Raw genomic sequence first — 11,400 nt, 5'->3', positions numbered from 1 at the left:
TTGATTACAAAGACTATCCAGCCTACCCACACCTATACCCTGGCAGGGTCAGCCTGTTCCCTATGGACATGGTGGTTGGTTTAGGGGGAGGCTGGTGAGCCTGCCCCAAGGGGGTGGGGACTTGGAGGCTCAACCAAGGGGTGTGCGATGTGATGGTGACGGGTCACAAAGGACTTGCGGTATAAATATGGTCGGGCCAAGAGACTCTGGCAGAGTCCTGCAGGGAGGTGACGAGTTGCTTTCGTTCCCTCTCTCTCTCCGAGACTCAATTTGTGGCTGGTGGCTCTGTCTTGAACGAAGAGAGCCATGAGCAGTGGGAGTTCACCTCATTACATGGCCAATAGCTACTGTTCAGTGGGGGTGTTGAGGACCTCCATGGGGGTCCTGCAACGACAACTGTACGAGGGAGGAGAGTATGACATTTTCAAGTACGCTCCCATGTTTGAGAGCGACTTTATCCAGGTCAGCAAGGAAGGAGAACTGATTGACCTAGACAACCGCGTCCGAAGGGTGACTGTGGGCGTCGCATCCACCAGCCCCCTCTTCCCACTACCTGACGTCATGCTGCTGGCCCGAACAACGAAAGTCTGTGAAGAGCATGTCAGATGCGCCCGGATCACCAAGGGGAGAGGTTGCAAGCCCGTGAAGACCCTAGAGCTCACCAGGCTGCTTCCCTTGAAGTTTGTCAAGATCTCCATCCACAACCGTGAGAAACAGCAGCTGTGCCTGAATCTTGCTACCGGCCGTACTTTCTATCTGCAGCTGTGCCCCTCTTCCGATGCACAAAAAGACCTCTTTTCCCATTGGGAAAAGCTTGTCTATATCCTGAGAACACCGGTAGACAGTTACAGCAGTACCCCGATGCTCCAAACTGGAGATGCAGCGACTACAGAGGATGCCAAAATCCTAGTGGGAAGCACCCACAGAGACTCAAGAACACGGGGCAGGGTGCTTTGGGAGAGCAGGGCAAAGCTGGTCCTTCATAGCCTTTGGTGCTCTCTGAGACTCGCCTGGGAAATACCTTCTATTGTTGAAAAGGGTCAGGGACAAACGAGCTATCACTATGGGATTCACCACACTGGAGAGGTTCCGAGTGCTTCTCCACCTTGTCCCACAGGGCTGAATTTCAGAGAGACCTTAGGTATCATATCAGCTGCACTGGTCTCATCACCAGGGCTGTAATCCCTTCTACAGCATCCTGATTGTCTGGTCGCTTCTTGAACACTTACCCCAGCCCAGGTAGTCTCATCAGTTGTGGAACATCATTCACAGTTAGGAAGTCCTTCCTTCGTTGTGTCTCCCCGTGACGCCGACATGCTGATTCAAATCAGCCCAACCCGTGTAGTCACCAAAATGCAGAAGGTGTGCATCCCTTGACCCAGGAACCCCACTTCTAGGAGTCTGTCCTGCAGAGAGAGAAGCACAAGGGTATAAAATTAAAGTGTATATCATGGAGAATTGTATCAGTGCTTTCCCTGACCCTGGGACTGTTCAAGTAAAATGGAGTGGCCGTTTGACAGTGGTGCAGTAGATGGGATCTTGCATCCAATGGGAGCTTAGACTGGGTGATTTCAAAGGTTATTCTAAGTATAAGCCCTTGAGTTGCTCAGCTCCAGGAGGAGAGAGGAGCAGACAGTTCAGATCTCACTTTCTGTCATCTCTATCTTACCTGATTCTCCTCCCCTTGGCTCAGACCACAGAGCTCCACAGAGAAAGGGATCAGGATGAGGCTGGGATTCACAAGCTTCGTGACGTGACTGGACCCACAAAAAGCGCCGAAGGATCAGCAGGAGGGATGACCGTGGGCCTGGCGGGAGCCACCATCAAGGATCCAGGAGAAATCGGATCCGGCGAGGCCATTGCAGGTGCCCCAATAGATCAAGTGCAGCCGTGAAAAGCGCCGAAGTATTCAGCGGCAGGAATAACCATGGGCCTGGAGGGAGCCATTATCAAGGATCCAGGAGAAAGCAGAGCCGGCGAGGCCATTGCAGGTGCCCCCCAAGGATCAACTGCAGCCGTGAAAAGTGCCGAAGGATCAGCGGCAGGGTTGACCATGGGCCTGGCGGGAGCCACCATCAAGGATCCAGGAGAAAGCGGATCCGGCGAGGACATTACAGGTGCTGCCAGCTTATCCTTGCAGGACACGAACCTGGTCTTGGCGGATGTTGCCAGCACATCCTCGACGGTGGCAGATGGTCCAGAGAGCAGCATGAGCATGGTGTTGCCAGTTGCAGTCACAACCAGCAAGCGTGCTGCTGGAAGAGCTGAAGGGAAGGTCGCAGACCCCGTGGTCTCCACCTTGCAGACTGAAGGCTACATGTCTGAACGGGATGGAAGCCAGAAGGGCTTCCACCCCAGGGATGAAGCCTGGAGAGAAAAAAAGAAAAGAAGGACACGTCTTCATCGAGGAAAAGTTCCCATCACCGCAGGACACGTGAAGGTCACCACAGGACAGGAGGGGACAAGACCCAGAAATCATCCTCCCACTGGTCCTCATCTGGCCATGGAAACTCCAAAGTTGACAAAGGACGGGAGGACAGCTCGCAAACTGAGGAACAGCCAGTCCGCCACCAGTTCAGGGACTCTAAGTAAGACATCCAGTAAGATCCTCTCCTTCTTTAGGAGCTTCAGAGTCATTCCTGGTTCAGAAACAAGGCTCACACATGACCATTGAGAGGCAGACAAAGCCCCGGTTGGCTTCCATGTTTAGCACACATTTGCTAAAAGGGGAGAAAAAAACAAGGACATGATAAACACAAAATTCACAATACTGGATTTCTGTAGGGTAAAAAGAAGGGAGGGATGGTCTGGGAGGAAAAGCTCTTATGCAAAGCCGTATGTCCATGGGAATGTATTATCGTTTCCATTTTATTTTAACATCTCTGACATCAGGATGATTTTTATACTGCTGTCAGCCAAGTGGCAGTCACTGCCTTAGAAATATCTCAACCAATTTATTTCACTGTTGTTTTCCTTTCAATATATGCACAAGAGATGGATGACAAAGTCTGAAAGAGATCTTTCAAGAACTATAAGATAAAGAAACTAAGGGACATAAATACTCACTATCCAGGAACACAAGAAAGGTTTAGAGGTATTGTTAAGGAATAACAGAATAATCCAAAATGCTCTGTACTGATGAACTATGCAAATTATGTATGCATGTGGAAAGCGATTCTAAAAATAAAAAAAATCATAAATGAGATTAGGAAATCTCATTTCATACTGAGATTATGCATTCTTAAATGCCCATCATAAAAAAGTCTTTCCAATTTAAAAAAAAGTTGTAAATAAATTTCATGAGTCCATGAAAATCATTCAATTGTTAACAACAGTTGATAACAGTTGGATTAGAGTAACTGTTGATAACAGTTAACCACCGTTGGATTTGAGAAGAATGCCTCTGAGAACCATGTGTGTTTTTTGTTTTTGGGGTTTCTTTTTTTGCGGTATGCGGGCCTCTCGCTGCTGTGGCCTCTCCCATTGCGGAGCACAGGCTCCGGACGCACAGGCTCAGCGGCCATGGCTCACGGGCCCAGCGGCTCCACGGCATGTAGGATCTTCCCGGACAGGGACACGAACCCGTGTCCCCTGCATCGGCACGTGGACTCCCAACCACTGCGCCACCAGGGAAGCCCCATGTGTCTTTGTATGAACCGGGGAGTCATCTGCTAGCCTTGCAATTCTCTGCTCATTCCCTTCTGTGACAACAGGGTCTACTAGGATGGAAGTTGGGTTTCCAGTAAAACTTAGGGACTTTCTCTGCAGAGCAAATTAAGTGGTAGAGGTGGAGGAGGTGAGAAATAAGATACGGATTCTGGGAGGAGTGGTAGCTTGGGAGGATGAGAGGAAGCCCTTCTCAGTTGCTCTGGTGGGTGGCTGGAAAATCCCATCTTGTGATTTCCGATACACAAAGACCAATAGATTGCGGGGATCAATGTGTCCTTGGAGTTCACTCTTGAAGCAGTGGGTCTTGGTAAGAGGAGAGAAAGAGCCATGTTCTCTAAGACCTGAGAGGGATTTGGGGGAAGCCTTCCGGAAATGTGAGGAGTTACGGGGTAGAGGAGGGAGATAAAGGGGAACTCTTTCCCAAGCCTTTGACTCAGAGCCCCAGATTTTCACTATGCCAGAGGCTGAATCAGCCTACTTAAAACAGCTTCATCTTAGGATTCTGTACCCTTGGCTTTACCTTTTGTCTTTCTTAGCGTGTATTAGGCATTCTCACTCCCTCACCCCAAAGGACTTCTTTAACGTGAACCTAGTTAGTCCACTATGCAGGGCGTTCGCTGAGCAGACCCACAGTTGACACAGTTTACACCTCCAGTGCAGTAGTAAAGTGGAGGTGGGGACTTGCCCACCGCAACGTGCCCTGCCTGGCACTTTCTCTGGATTTCCTTTTCTATCTTGACAGTTCATCAAGAGACACGTGCACAGATACCTACGTATTTCAAAGCAACAGGCATCTTCCTCTGGAGGGAGACATCAATTTGGGTAGCAAGTCAGTACACCCTATCAGATCAAGGCCAATATTTTGGACAGCAATATTCATCACCATGGTAGCAATTCTGCAGCTGCAAGTGCAATGAGGCAATGGATGGTTGATTACAGACTGACCAATGTCCCAAACTTCAAGTCTGGCAACACACATACATACTAGAAAGGGTTTTTTTTCCCTACAGCAAAATAAGGTCCTTCACAGGATTGTTGAAGACGTGCTATGGTGGGAGGCATATTGAAGGCAGTGTCGTGGCTGGCACAGCAAGCGTGATGTGATGCTGGGGAACACAGCAGGGGCCACGCCATGCAAGGCTTTGAGGTCCATTTAAAGGATTTTGATTTCTGACCTTGGAGGGATGCAAAGCCATGATATGTTTTCAATAGGGGAGTGGCCTGATCAAATGTGCACTTTGTGGAGGGTACTGTGGTTTCTGTGAAAAGAAGTATTTGGCTGGGGGGGTTGTTAATATGGGACTTTATGTGACTTCCTATTTTTGGCCACAGGATCTATATAATGAGGAGATTGGAGAGTATGTTTTGAAAGACACCGTTCCATTTGAAATATCCACGTGGGGTGCATTTCTTCAACGAAGGACTTGTGGCCCCAGCTGCTGGGGGTGCATCCCACAGAAAGCCTTCAGCTGGCAGTGAGTTTGGAAATTGCCTGGGTTCCTCACCCGAGGTGCACGGCAAGAAATGATTGACGTGGAGTGTGAAGGTCAGGCCATCGTAGCCCAACACAGACCCTCTCGGAAGGGTCACTCCAGTTCAAGAGCTCAGCTTCGGGCTTCCCTGGTGGCGCAGTGGTTGGGAGTCCGCCTGCCGACACAGGGGACACGGGTTCGTGCCCCGGTCCGGGAGGACCCCACATGCCACGGAGCGGCTGGGCCCGTGAGCCATGGCTCCGGAGCCTGTGCTCCGCAACGAGAGAGGCCACAACAGTGAGAGGCCCACGTACCGCAAAAAAAAAAAAAACAAAAAAAAACAGCAGGGGTCAAGGAGGGAAGGATTGGGAGTTTGGGATTAGCAGATACAAACTACAGGATGGATAAACAGCAGGGTCCTACTGTAGAGCACAGAGAACTATATTAAGTATCCTGTGATAAACCATAATGGAAAGAATATGAAAAAGAATGTATGTATACAAAAAACTGAATCAGAAATTAACAGAAGAAATTAACACAACACAAATTAACACAACATTGTAAATCAACTATACATCAATAAAAAAGAAGAAGGAAAAGAAAAGAAATACAAACCAAGTTTGGGTTCCCTTTGTGGGGAGGGAGCATGCAGAAGAGGGGCTGGCAGGGTTCTATTTCTTGCTCTGGGTGGCAGCTACAAGGGTGTTCACTTTCTTGTTACTCATTAAGCTATATTTATGGTTTCTGCACTTTCATGAATGTGTGTTATATTTCACAATAAAAAGTTTCTAAAACTGTAAAAAATATAAATATAAATGTAAATATAAACAAAAGTTAGCCTCCTTGAAAAGAGAAAATGGGTGAGAAAATTCTCCATATCCTGGAAATGACAGTACCAATGGGACTCTGACAGGTAGCACTCTTTCTAAGTTCCTGCCAGCACTGTGTTATATACGCTGGGGGCACAGAGAACAGCAATTCCCATAGGATGCCTGCCCTTAGCAAGGACACAGTCCACTTCCAGGATTTTATCCCCAGGACATCATTCAGCAGAAGCACGAAGATGATCCCTGCAGGGAGATTTGTAACAACAACAAGACTGGAAACCACCCAGATATTTACAAAAGCAGGAGGGTTTTCTCAACCTTTTGATTACAAAGACTATCCAGCCTACCCACACCTATACCCTGGCAGGGTCAGCCTGTTCCCTATGGACATGGTGGTTGGTTTAGGGGGAGGCTGGTGAGCCTGCCCCAAGGGGGTGGGGACTTGGAGGCTCAACCAAGGGGTGTGCGATGTGATGGTGACGGGTCACAAAGGACTTGCGGTATAAATATGGTCGGGCCAAGAGACTCTGGCAGAGTCCTGCAGGGAGGTGACGAGTTGCTTTCGTTCCCTCTCTCTCTCCGAGACTCAATTTGTGGCTGGTGGCTCTGTCTTGAACGAAGAGAGCCATGAGCAGTGGGAGTTCACCTCATTACATGGCCAATAGCTACTGTTCAGTGGGGGTGTTGAGGACCTCCATGGGGGTCCTGCAACGACAACTGTACGAGGGAGGAGAGTATGACATTTTCAAGTACGCTCCCATGTTTGAGAGCGACTTTATCCAGGTCAGCAAGGAAGGAGAACTGATTGACCTAGACAACCGCGTCCGAAGGGTGACTGTGGGCGTCGCATCCACCAGCCCCCTCTTCCCACTACCTGACGTCATGCTGCTGGCCCGAACAACGAAAGTCTGTGAAGAGCATGTCAGATGCGCCCGGATCACCAAGGGGAGAGGTTGCAAGCCCGTGAAGACCCTAGAGCTCACCAGGCTGCTTCCCTTGAAGTTTGTCAAGATCTCCATCCACAACCGTGAGAAACAGCAGCTGTGCCTGAATCTTGCTACCGGCCGTACTTTCTATCTGCAGCTGTGCCCCTCTTCCGATGCACAAAAAGACCTCTTTTCCCATTGGGAAAAGCTTGTCTATATCCTGAGAACACCGGTAGACAGTTACAGCAGTACCCCGATGCTCCAAACTGGAGATGCAGCGACTACAGAGGATGCCAAAATCCTAGTGGGAAGCACCCACAGAGACTCAAGAACACGGGGCAGGGTGCTTTGGGAGAGCAGGGCAAAGCTGGTCCTTCATAGCCTTTGGTGCTCTCTGAGACTCGCCTGGGAAATACCTTCTATTGTTGAAAAGGGTCAGGGACAAACGAGCTATCACTATGGGATTCACCACACTGGAGAGGTTCCGAGTGCTTCTCCACCTTGTCCCACAGGGCTGAATTTCAGAGAGACCTTAGGTATCATATCAGCTGCACTGGTCTCATCACCAGGGCTGTAATCCCTTCTACAGCATCCTGATTGTCTGGTCGCTTCTTGAACACTTACCCCAGCCCAGGTAGTCTCATCAGTTGTGGAACATCATTCACAGTTAGGAAGTCCTTCCTTCGTTGTGTCTCCCCGTGACGCCGACATGCTGATTCAAATCAGCCCAACCCGTGTAGTCACCAAAATGCAGAAGGTGTGCATCCCTTGACCCAGGAACCCCACTTCTAGGAGTCTGTCCTGCAGAGAGAGAAGCACAAGGGTATAAAATTAAAGTGTATATCATGGAGAATTGTATCAGTGCTTTCCCTGACCCTGGGACTGTTCAAGTAAAATGGAGTGGCCGTTTGACAGTGGTGCAGTAGATGGGATCTTGCATCCAATGGGAGCTTAGACTGGGTGATTTCAAAGGTTATTCTAAGTATAAGCCCTTGAGTTGCTCAGCTCCAGGAGGAGAGAGGAGCAGACAGTTCAGATCTCACTTTCTGTCATCTCTATCTTACCTGATTCTCCTCCCCTTGGCTCAGACCACAGAGCTCCACAGAGAAAGGGATCAGGATGAGGCTGGGATTCACAAGCTTCGTGACGTGACTGGACCCACAAAAAGCGCCGAAGGATCAGCAGGAGGGATGACCGTGGGCCTGGCGGGAGCCACCATCAAGGATCCAGGAGAAATCGGATCCGGCGAGGCCATTGCAGGTGCCCCCATAGATCAAGTGCAGCCGTGAAAAGCGCCGAAGTATTCAGCGGCAGGAATAACCATGGGCCTGGAGGGAGCCATTATCAAGGATCCAGGAGAAAGCGGAGCCGGCGAGGCCATTGCAGGTGCCCCCCAAGGACCAACTGCAGCCGTGAAAAGCGCCGAAGGATCAGCGGCAGGGATGACCACCGGTCTGGCGGGAGCCACCATCAAGGATCCAGGAGAAAGTGGATCCGGTGAGGCCATTGCAGGTGCCCCCCATGGATCAACTGCAGCCGTGAAAAGCACCGAAGGATCAGCGGCAGGGTTGACCATGGGCCTGGCGGGAGCCACCATCAAGGAGCCACCATCAAGGATCCTGGAGAAAGCGGATCCGGCGAGGCCATTGCAGGTGCCCACATAGTTCAAGTGCAGCCGTGAAAAGCGACGAAGTATCAGCGGCAGGAATGACCATGGGCCTGGCAGGAGCCATTATCAACGATCCAGGAGAAAGCAGATCCGGCGAGGCTATTGCAGGTTTCCCGCATGGATCAAATGCAGCCGTGAAAAGCGCCGAAGTATCAGCGGCAGAAATGACCATGGGCCTGGCTGGAGCCACCATCAAGGATCCAGGAGAAAGCGGATCTGGCAAGGCCATTGCAGGTGCCCCCCATGGATCAACTGCAGCCGTGAAAAGCGCCAAAGGATCAGCGGCAGGGTTAACCATGGGCCTGGGGGGAGCCATTATCAAGGATCCAGGAGAAAGCGGATTCGGCGAGGCCATTGCAGGTGCCCCCATAGGTCAAGTGCAGCCGTGAAAGGTGCAGAAGGATCAGCGGCAGGAATGGCCATGGGCCTGGCTGGAGCCACCATCAAGGATCCAGGAGAAAGTGGATCTGGCGAGGTATTGCAGGTGCCCCCCATGGATCAACTGCAGCCGTGAAAAGCGCCGAAGGATCAGCGGCAGGGTTGACCATGGGCCTGGCGGGAGCCACCATCAAGGAGCCACCATCAAGGATCCTGGAGAAAGCAGATCCGGCGAGGCCATTGCAGGTGCCCACATAGTTCAAGTGCAGCCGTGAAAAGCGCCGAAGTATCAGCGGCAGGAATGACCATGGGCCTGGCGGGAGCCATTATCAAGGATCCAGGAGAAAGCAGATCTGGCGAGGCTATTGCAGGTTTCCCTCATGGATCAAATGCAGCCGTGAAAAGCGCCGAAGTATCAGCGGCAGAAATGACCATGGGCCTGGCTGGAGCCACCATCAAGGATCCAGGAGAAAGCGGATCCGGCGAGGCCATTGCAGGTGCCCCCCATGGATCAACTGCAGCCGTGAAAAGCGCCAAAGGATCAGCGGCAGGGTTAACCATGGGCCTGGGGGGAGCCATTATCAAGGATCCAGGAGAAAGCGGATCCAGCGAGGCCATTGCAGGTGCCCCCATAGATCAAGTGCAGCCGTGAAAAGTGCCGAAGTATTCAGCGGCAGGAATGACCATGGGCCTGGCGGAAGCCATTATCAAGGATCCAGGAGAAAGCGGATCCGGTGAGACCACTGCAGGTGCCCCCCATGGATTAAATGCAGCCGTGGAAAGCGCCGAAGGATCAGCGGCAGGAATGGCCATTGGCCTGGCTGGAGCCACCATCAAGGATCCAGGAGAAAGCGGATCTGGCGAGGCCATTGCAGGTGCCCCCCATGGATCAACTGCAGCCGTGACAAGTGCCAAAGGATCAGCGGCAGGGTTGACCATGGGCCTGGCGGGAGCCACCATCAAGGATCCAGGAGAAAGCGGATCCAGCGAGGACATTACAGGTGCTGCCAGTTTATCCTTGCAGGACATGAACCTGGTCTTGGCGGATGATGCCAGCACATCCTCGACGGTGGGAGATGGTCCAGAGAGCAGCATGAGCATGGTGTTGCCAGTTGCAGTCACAACCAGCAAGCGTGCTGCTGGAAGAGCTGAAGGGAAGGTCGCAGACCCCGTGGTCTCCACCTTGCAGACTGAAGGCTACATGTCTGAACGGGATGGAAGCCAGAAGGGCTTCCACCCCAGGGATGAAGCCTGGAGAGAAAAAAAGAAAAGAAGGACACGTCTTCATCGAGGAAAAGTTCCCATCACCGCAGGACACGTGAAGGTCACCACAGGACAGGAGGGGACAAGACCCAGAAATCATCCTCCCACTGGTCCTCATCTGGCCATGGAAACTCCAAAGTTGACAAAGGACGGGAGGACAGCTCGCAAACTGAGGAACAGCCAGTCCGCCACCAGTTCAGGGACTCTAAGTAAGACATCCAGTAAGATCCTCTCCTTCTTTAGGAGCTTCAGAGTCATTCCTGGTTCAGAAACAAGGCTCACACATGACCATTGAGAGGCAGACAAAGCCCCGGTTGGCTTCCATGTTTAGCACACATTTGCTAAAAGGGGAGAAAAAAACAAGGACATGATAAACACAAAATTCACAATACTGGATTTCTGTAGGGTAAAAAGAAGGGAGGGATGGTCTGGGAGGAAAAGCTCTTATGCAAAGCCGTATGTCCATGGGAATGTATTATCGTTTCCATTTTATTTTAACATCTCTGACATCAGGATGATTTTTATACTGCTGTCAGCCAAGTGGCAGTCACTGCCTTAGAAATATCTCAACCAATTTGTTTCACTGTTGTTTTCCTTTCAATATATGCACAAGAGATGGATGACAAAGTCTGAAAGAGATCTTTCAAGAACTATAAGATAAAGAAACTAAGGGACATAAATACTCACTATCCAGGAACACAAGAAAGGTTTAGAGGTATTGTTAAGGAATAACAGAATAATCCAAAATGCTCTGTACTGATGAACTATGCAAATTATGTATGCATGTGGAAAGCGATTCTAAAAATAAAAAAAATCATAAATGAGATTATGAAATCTCATTTCATACTGAGATTATGCATTCTTAAATGCCCATCATAAAAAAGTCTTTCCAATTTAAAAAAAAGTTGTAAATAAATTTCATGAGTCCATGAAAATCATTCAATTGTTAACAACAGTTGATAACAGTTGGATTAGAGTAACTGTTGATAACAGTTAACCACCGTTGGATTTGAGAAGAATGCCTCTGAGAACCATGTGTGTTTTTTGTTTTTGGGTTTTCTTTTTTTGCGGTATGCGGGCCTCTCGCTGCTGTGGCCTCTCCCATTGCGGAGCACAGGCTCCGGACGCACAGGCTCAGCGGCCATGGCTCACGGGCCCAGCGGCTCCACGGCATGTAGGATCTTCCCGGACAGGGA

General features: G+C 50.3%; 2 pseudogenes; both read left to right on the top strand.

Annotated features, from left to right (window-relative positions):
- The first annotated feature begins 306 nt into the window (after positions 1-306).
- Positions 307-2,656, top strand: LOC132486886 (Golgi-associated RAB2 interactor protein 3-like; annotated as a pseudogene).
- Positions 2,657-6,595: 3,939 nt separating this feature from the next.
- On the top strand, positions 6,596-10,481 carry LOC132486885 (Golgi-associated RAB2 interactor protein 3-like; annotated as a pseudogene).
- Positions 10,482-11,400: the final 919 nt, after the last annotated feature.

Source organism: Mesoplodon densirostris, chromosome 3 (genome assembly GCF_025265405.1).
Source record: "Mesoplodon densirostris isolate mMesDen1 chromosome 3, mMesDen1 primary haplotype, whole genome shotgun sequence".
NCBI classification, from domain to species: Eukaryota; Metazoa; Chordata; class Mammalia; order Artiodactyla; family Ziphiidae; genus Mesoplodon; species Mesoplodon densirostris.
The sequence above is the reverse complement of the archived record's forward strand: the minus strand, read 5'-3'. Positions and strand labels throughout refer to the sequence as shown.